At 45.8% G+C, this 7,925-nt stretch overlaps 1 long non-coding RNA gene across 2 annotated transcripts; it reads left to right on the top strand.

Moving 5' to 3' along the window:
* Window positions 1-4,745: 4,745 nt before the first annotated feature.
* On the top strand, window positions 4,746-6,986 carry LOC147260809 (uncharacterized). 2 transcript variants are annotated; one of them, XR_015115995.1, is made up of 4 exons: window positions 4,746-5,006; window positions 6,059-6,230; window positions 6,435-6,560; window positions 6,725-6,986. It is a non-coding gene; the product is annotated as an uncharacterized LOC147260809 (long non-coding RNA). The 2 variants fall into 2 exon arrangements; XR_015115994.1 differs by having other exon boundaries at window positions 6,059-6,560.
* Window positions 6,987-7,925: the final 939 nt, after the last annotated feature.

Genomic DNA, 7,925 nt, shown 5'->3' with positions numbered 1-7,925 from the left:
GAAAACAGGCTCCGCCAATCAAACTGCTGGTGAAAACAGGCTCCGCCAATCAAACCGCTGGTGAAAACAGGCTCCGCCAATCAAACCGCTGGTGAAAACAGGCTCCGCCAATCAAACTCTCTGGTGAAAACAGCCTCCGCCAATCACACTCTCTGGTGAAAACTGGCTCCGCCAATCAAACCGCTAGTGAAAACAGGCTCCGCCAATCAAACCGCTGGTGAAAACAGGGTCCACCAATCAAACTCTCAGGTGAAAACAGGCTCCGCCAATCAAACCGCTGGTGAAAACAGGGTCCACCAATCAAACTCTCTGGTGAAAACAGGCTCCGCCAATCAAATTGCTGGTGAAAACAGGCTCCGCCAATCAAACTCTCTGGTGAAAACTGGCTCCACCAATCAAACCCTCTGGTGAAAACAGGCTCCGCCAATCAAACCGCTGGTGAAAACAGGCTCCACCAATCAAACTGCCTCAACTCAACAAGTTTTTTGACGGAAGTTCTTTTTCTCTTCCAGCCAAATTCAGACGTGGCCAACCAACTCAGCAGCAGCTGGACAGATGTGTGGAGAGCCTGAGATGGGAACAAACAAACCCAAATAGGAAACGCTGCTGAAGCTGTGGACGCCACCCCATAAAGAGGACATGTCGACCAAGAAGGAGCTCATCAAGAGTGTGATGAAGCCCAGGTGGAGGGGCCTCTCCATCAAAGACTTTGACGGAGACAAAGGAAAAGGTAGGCCATGGGATTTTCTTTGGAAGGAGAGAAAATGTCTCCACATCGAGAGCATCTGAACAATTGTGGCTACATTTTACCAGCACCCAGAGCAGCCTGCAATGTTTCATGGCTCCTAACGTTTGACTCCAAGTTTCATCTTCTCTTGTGTACAGGGGTGATGGCAAATGGCAGATTTCTCCAAGGGGAGATGGTGTGTGACACCAGGGCAGAGTCACCCAGCTTCAGAAGGGAGAACCATGCTGGGCTCATGAAGACAGGAGGTGTGTTTGGCCCTGAGCTGAAGCCGACGCTTGAATTTCATGGAGGAGTTCTAATAGCCGTGGTCTGTGCTTTCATGCCTTTATTTGGACACTCAAGAATGGAAAGCTTTTATTTTGAAATGATCCTGAAGTCACTCCACATCCTAGTTTGACTCAGTGGTCTGTGCTGTCTTCAGAACAGGCCCAGAACACCCACTCAAAATGTGGAGTGTGTGGATGTGGGACACCAATCAGAGATGTTGATTGTAAAGCTGTCGAAACTGCAGGAGGGAATATCCATTCAAACCTTTATTGCCACGAGAGGCTCACTGGGGAGGCAGAAACAGCACAGGAACAACGCAGTCCATTCACTTCCTCATAGGCTGCTCTCTTGCGCCCTCTACAGGGTCAAACTAGTTCTAGTTCTTCCAAGTTCCCACATCCTTCCCCTTCAGCGAGCTCTATATATTCCCAACAGGAAACAAAACCAGAACAAACAAGATTTTGGAGGAAGGTGCTGGACCTCCACCGCTCTGGCTGGGCTGCTAGGAGGCTCCGCCCCCGTGAGCAGGCAACGCTTTTGCTGTCCTCTCCTCTTTTTCCTCACACACGCGCACACACACACACACACACACACACACGCTTGCCCAGCTCCCATCCACACAATCACCATCACAGTCACCTCCTTCCCACACTCAGACATTCTCCTCCTTTGACAATCAACCAGGAGAACTGCTGGACTGTGTGTGTGTTGACCTCTGACCTCCAGGTCAGACACCAGGACAATCAGTGCACTGTGGAATGCTTCTTACGCTGTATTGGTCTGAAGAGCGTCCGTATTGTAAATATTTCCTCATGGCCATGTTTTTCCATCCTGGTAATCTTGTCACTGTCTCATATTTATGGATTCACAATTATAAAGTACGGTGCCACTTGAACTTCTTTGTGTTCAGCCTTGTCCTTCTGCACTCCTTGAGTGAATCCAGTCTTCTGAGCCTCGCCAAATCTCAGTTCCTTTTTCCTCCTACTTTGGGACCTCTTATTGACCCACTGGTGACACATTGGTGCTAAATTCAGTGTCATGTCCCACTGTAACAGAGGGCGCTGTTGTCCACCTTAGTCCCTCCCAAACTGATCATTTCATCCATAGAGCAGAAGGCACCTTAGCAACAACTCTGGACTCTGCTGGCCCCCTAAAGTAGAAAACTATGAACCCAAGGAAACAAGCACCTTGGTACGGTTGTGGAACCTGACAGCTTCAACAAGAAACCCAGAAACTGGAGAGAAGATGGCGCTGCTCCAAACTGGAGGAGTCACATGGAGTCTGGCAAGATGGCCTTAGAACCTAGAAGAAAGCCCCTGGTAGAACCAGAGCAGCCGACTACTCAGCACTAATAGAGTAACTCAAGAACAACCCAGGTTCCTCTTCAGTACTGGAGCCAGACTGACAGAGAGCCACGGCTCTACTGAACCAAGTAGTCCTGTTTCCCTGGGCAGCAAAGAGTTCATGGACTTCTTTAACGACAAAATTCTCCTGATTAGAGAGAAACTTCTTCTCCTGCTGCCATCAGCTGACAACATGGCCCCTAGAACCCAGAACCTTAGAGGCAGCTGGAGGACCAGACACACACTTGGATAGTTTTTCTCCCATCAGCCTTCATGAGCTCAGTTCAATAATGTCCTCCTCTAAACCTCCACCTGTCTCCTGGACCCCATCCCAACTAAGCTGCTCCAAGACTCTCTCCCCTCGTTAGCCCCTCCCTCTTAGATATGATCAATGTGGCGCTGGTATCTGGTTCCGTCCCTCAGTCCTTTAAAGTAGCAGGAATGAAACCCTCCTCATAAACAAGCCTGGATCCAGAAGTTCTACCAACTACAGACCAACATCACATCTTCCTTTTCTCTCCAAGGTTCTGGAGAAAGCAGCTGCTAAACAGCTCTGGGACTTCTCCACAGCAACAGCTGATTGGAGGATTCAGTCAGGTTCCAGGTTCATCCTAGCACAGAAACAGAACTAGTCAAAGGTACCAGTGACCTCCTACTGGTACCAGATGAGGGACTGGTCTCTGTGCTGGTCTGATTAGATCTCAGTGCAGCTTTGATACCATTGACCACCATATCCTTCTACAGGGACTGGAACCTGTCACTGGTATGAAAGGAACCACACTAAACTGGTTCAGGTCATAGTTACTGGGTAATCTCAGTTGGTACCAGTTAATGATGGTTCCTCTGAGACCACTACAGTCAGTTCTGGTGTTCCTCAAGGGTCGGTGCTTGGACCAGTCCTCTTCACCCTGTACCTGCTTCCTCAGGTCACATGATCAGGAAACTCTCCATTAATGTTCACTGCTATGCAGACGACACTCAGCTGAACTCATCAATGATCCACATGGAACAAACCAGCTGACTGAACTGGAGGCCTGTCTGAAGGACAGGAAACATGAAGGACCATCATTTCCTTTATTAAACTCTGATAAACTGAAGTTCTGGTGCTGGGCCCAAACACCTGAGGACCACCTGATCTGATGAGACAGGTACCCTGGATGGCACCACCCTGGCCCCCAGCACCACTGTAAGGAACCTAGGAGTTCTCTTTGACCAGGACCCTTTAACTCCCACATTAAATCTCCAGGACGCCTTCTTCCATCTACGTAACATCTCTAAGATCAGACACATCCTGGCTCAAGAAGATGCAGAAAAACTAGTCCCTGCTTTTGTCACTTCCAGGCTGGATTACTGCACCTCCCTCCTACCAGGCTGGACTAATAAGTCCCTAAAGACTCTCCAGCTGGTCCAGAACGCTGCTGCCACGTGTTGACTAGAACTGGTAGCAGAGACCAGGTCTCTCCTGGACCAGAGGAAAAACTGGGGAGTAATTTTCCCAGAGTAATTATTTTAGAGTTATTATTTTCCTCTTCAGTAGTCGTATCTACTCATTTGGAGTCATAAATATCTCCTGTGACCAATAGAGTGAGAGCAATTTTCCAGAAGAATTTCTATTGGAGTAATACAGCAAGGCCCCGCCTACTATGTCCAGGTTTTTGAATTCTAAAGGCGCCATTGTCTCAGCCCGCACTTCTCCGCATCGGCATTACTCGGCACTCGCAGAGTCTGCAGACGGGACCACAATAATACCGTACATTGGACTTCATATTTTTCCTCACTTTGATGGATCAGAAACCAGGTCAGACTATTATTGTTTAACTTAGTAAACAGCAATGTTTGTTACTGATTTGCAACTTTTCAGCTGGCCACAGCTACTTACCCACAGACGTTAGCATGTTTGCTAGCACCAGGAGTACTACTAATTATTAGGAACAGTATTGGCAAGGCTATGTCATGCATATTCATTCGTGTATTTACAAGGGAGGGATGGTTCACATTAAAAATCAATATGTCGGTTTTCACATTCATGTGAATCGTCCAGAATTAACCCTGAAGCTCCTTTCCATCTGCAGCCCCTGAGCAGGCTTTTTGTGGTCATAAAACTATCCATACAAAAACTGACATCGATAAACTATGCAACAAGACAAGTAGACATCGTACAGGAGACGGAACAATTGTTCGACGTTTTAATGGTGGCCGCACTCGCCGAGACACGTGTGTTTGACTCTGAACAGAGTGATCTGGTTTGCTTGTCCTTCATATCTCGTCCGCCGTACATCTACAAAACGCTGAATTTTCGAATCATATAATGTCAAATCATATAGTCAATGCCTGAACTGTTGTGCCCGATGTCGGTGGTTTTCAACAAGTAGTCCGGGGACCCCCAGTTGTCCTTGAGCGAATTCCAGGTGGTCCCCAGCTAAATGGAGAGTTGCTAACCCAAACTGACCCTTCTAGATTCTTTAGCTCTTGACCCTTCTAGATCTTTAACTCTTGAGGTTTTATTGCACAACCAAGAGTCCACTTGTGTTATATTGTATCTCTTTATTTGCCTCAAAGGATGCAAGCTGTCAGGGTGAAGTGTCTCCACAGGCAGAAGTCCATTTGCTATGAAGGGCAACTGACCTTCAATTCATTTTTGGAGTGTGGTGAGTGAAACAAATTGCACATGGAATAGAATTGTCATCTACCAAATAGTGTATTTTGACTGCAGCCCCCATCTATAAATATGTTGTTCCAGGGGCCCTGAGAAAGATTTGAGTTGAAAATGTTTGCTTTAAAAAATTATATTTAGACAAATATTTGCACAAATTTTAATGCTTTTTCAAAAATGGCAGTTGTACGAGCTCACAAAACAGCACTCAGTGGTGCACTACAAGCTTGTATATCTGCTAATATTGATATTCAAACAGTTTTCTGAAAAGAACAACAAAAAAGTCTTATGTTTTTGTATCAGTGGCGCTCAATATTTCATGTCAAGGATCCCCCAAAATTATATGTCTTTGGCCGCAGACCCCCATCTGAATATCTGTTGTTTCAGGGACAGAAGCAAAGATTTGTGTTACAAATGTTGACTGTGAAAGATTTTAGGCACCTTTTCAAGATTCTTGAAAAAATATCAGATCTGCAAGCTCATAGTGCACTACTCGGGGGCAGACTTTGCGCTTGTAGATCTTCTATTTTTCAACAGTTAAAGCATGACGCTATAATGCTTAAAACACCAAGAGGTGTTCCCGCCCAAAATGGGTTAATGGTTAAAGTGGTTTGAATTATAGTGACACAGATGCATGGCCTTTAATAATAATAAAATAAATACATTGCAGTCAGATTCATCAATGTTGTGCAATCTTGTTTAGTCTGCAGTTTCCAAGAAATTTGAAATTCCAATCTTGGATTTAAAAGTCTATGACGATCTGAACACTGAGGTTGATGAGTAGGCGTTTACGTTTCTTGTGAATAAACCACACCTGGGTGTGCTTGAGGTGCGTTTACCTCAAGGCTCACATCCTGAAGGTGTGGCACTTATTACTCGGAGTCATATAATGCACACAGTCCTTGCTAACCTAGAATGTGAAGTATTTTTGCACTTCAAAATGCTCTTTGTTTCAAAACACCCAATGTAATGCAACATGGATCCATCCTCATCGAACATAATCTTTTTCCATTCTACGTGTTGCAAATGATCCCCTCTTGCTGATAGTATCACACCTGGACTGCTAGATTCAGCAAGCCCCTCAAGCCACTCCATTGCCAGCTCCAGAAGCTCCTTTCTCAGCTCCAGTGTGGAAAACGAGGGGGACTCTGATGACGTCATCATTTTGCAGCCAAGTCCTGCCCGAAGTAACAGAGCTGACCAGACTCGTCTCGCTCAGGTGAGCCTTGATGACTGTTTGAAATCGAGATGCTGATTCTGATAAGGGGGAAAAGCCCATGTACAGTTTTGAAGTAAAGGGGGGATGGTGGCCACTCACTTATTCTCGTGCCTTCATATTGTCATTTTGACTCAGCCCCCTTCGTGTTGCAACCTGAGATTGACAGAATAGTCGTTTACCTTCTCCCACTTCGATGATTGAAAGGATTCTGAAGGAGAAACCTGGAGGGGAGAGGATCATGAATGAGCATGCTCAGACAAAAAGTCTGACAGATTCTCGGAGACGTGACATGGTGAAGATACTGGTGGCACACATGGCCAGTGAACATGGGTATGACGGCATTATGAACATGAGCACCCAATGTACACTTTTTGTTTTAATTGGTGCAGACCAAGAGCCTTTTTTTGCAGAAGGCATCAGGAAACAATACTTTTGTTTGTATCTTGTGTGTGTGTGTGTGTGTGTGTGTGTGTGTGTGTGTGTGTACCCTGTAGGGCAAGTCCTTCAAGGCGTGTCAAAGAGGAATGTGCAATGGGCATCACTGCCTTGTTCCCTTATCTGGCAGACCCCCAGGGCAATTTGGGCCATGTAAGTAGATAAAACAAGTCTGTAATTGCTCAAAATAGGACTGTTGAGTGCATTGTAAACAACATATTATTGAACATTTCTGGATGCTGAGCTTTCTCCTAGTTCAGCACTGCAGATGTCAGAGCCTTTGACTCCTAGTTCAGCACTGCAGATGTCAGAGCCTTTGACTCCTAGTTCAGCACTGCAGATGTCAGAGCCTTTGACTCCAAGTTCAGCACTGCAGATGTCAGAGCCTTTGACTCCTAGTTCAGCACTGCAGATGTCAGAGCCTTTGACTCCTATTTCAGCACTGCAGATGTCAGAGCCTTTGACTCCTAGTTCAGCACTGCAGATGTCAGAGCCTTTGACTCCTAGTTCAGCACTGCAGATGTCAGAGCCTTTGACTCCAAGTTCAGCACTGCAGATGTCAGAGCCTTTGACTCCTAGTTCAGCACTGCAGATGTCAGAGCCTTTGACTCCTAGTTCAGCACTGCAGATGTCAGAGCCTTTGACTCCTAGTTCAGCACTGCAGATGTCAGAGCCTTTGACTCCTAGTTCAGCACTGCAGATGTCAGAGCCTTTGACTCCTAGTTCAGCACTGCAGATGTCAGAGCCTTTGACTCCTAGTTCAGCACTGCAGATGTCAGAGCCTTTGACTCCTAGTTCAGCACTGCAGATGTCAGACCCTTTGACCTTTATTTTAGCAGTTCTTCAAGAAGGGTGCGTGTTTTTTCATTTTAAGGAGAAAATAAAAGAAGAAAAAGTTATTATGTGAACAGTGCAAAGAATGCTTTTTTGCTCCAGTGGTGACAAATAAGACTGGGGCTCTGCTGTGATTTAAGTAATTTCATTTATAAACAATATAAACCAAAAAAAATTCCATAAATTAGAAAATAAGTGTTAAAAAAGTAGTGACATTGGCTGATCTACAAGCTCACAATGCTGTGAGATTGTAGATCTTATGTTTTCACTAGTTTGGGTCTTGGGCAAACATCTAGATGCATCCTGCAACTGGAAAGTGTCGCAGCAGTATGTGTGGTTCCAACACTTCCAGGTGGTCCAGATGCTGGCGACAGAACCCCTTTCAGCGAGGAAAAGCAGCTAACCACAGAAACCCAGTGTCATGAG

Source organism: Aulostomus chinensis, chromosome 5, assembly GCF_037954235.1.
Source record: "Aulostomus chinensis isolate RoL2024-O1b breed Wild chromosome 5, RoL_Achi_v1.0, whole genome shotgun sequence".
Classification (NCBI taxonomy): domain Eukaryota; kingdom Metazoa; phylum Chordata; class Actinopteri; order Syngnathiformes; family Aulostomidae; genus Aulostomus; species Aulostomus chinensis.
Note: the sequence above shows the minus strand (reverse complement) of the source record. Positions and strands in the feature narration are given on the sequence as shown.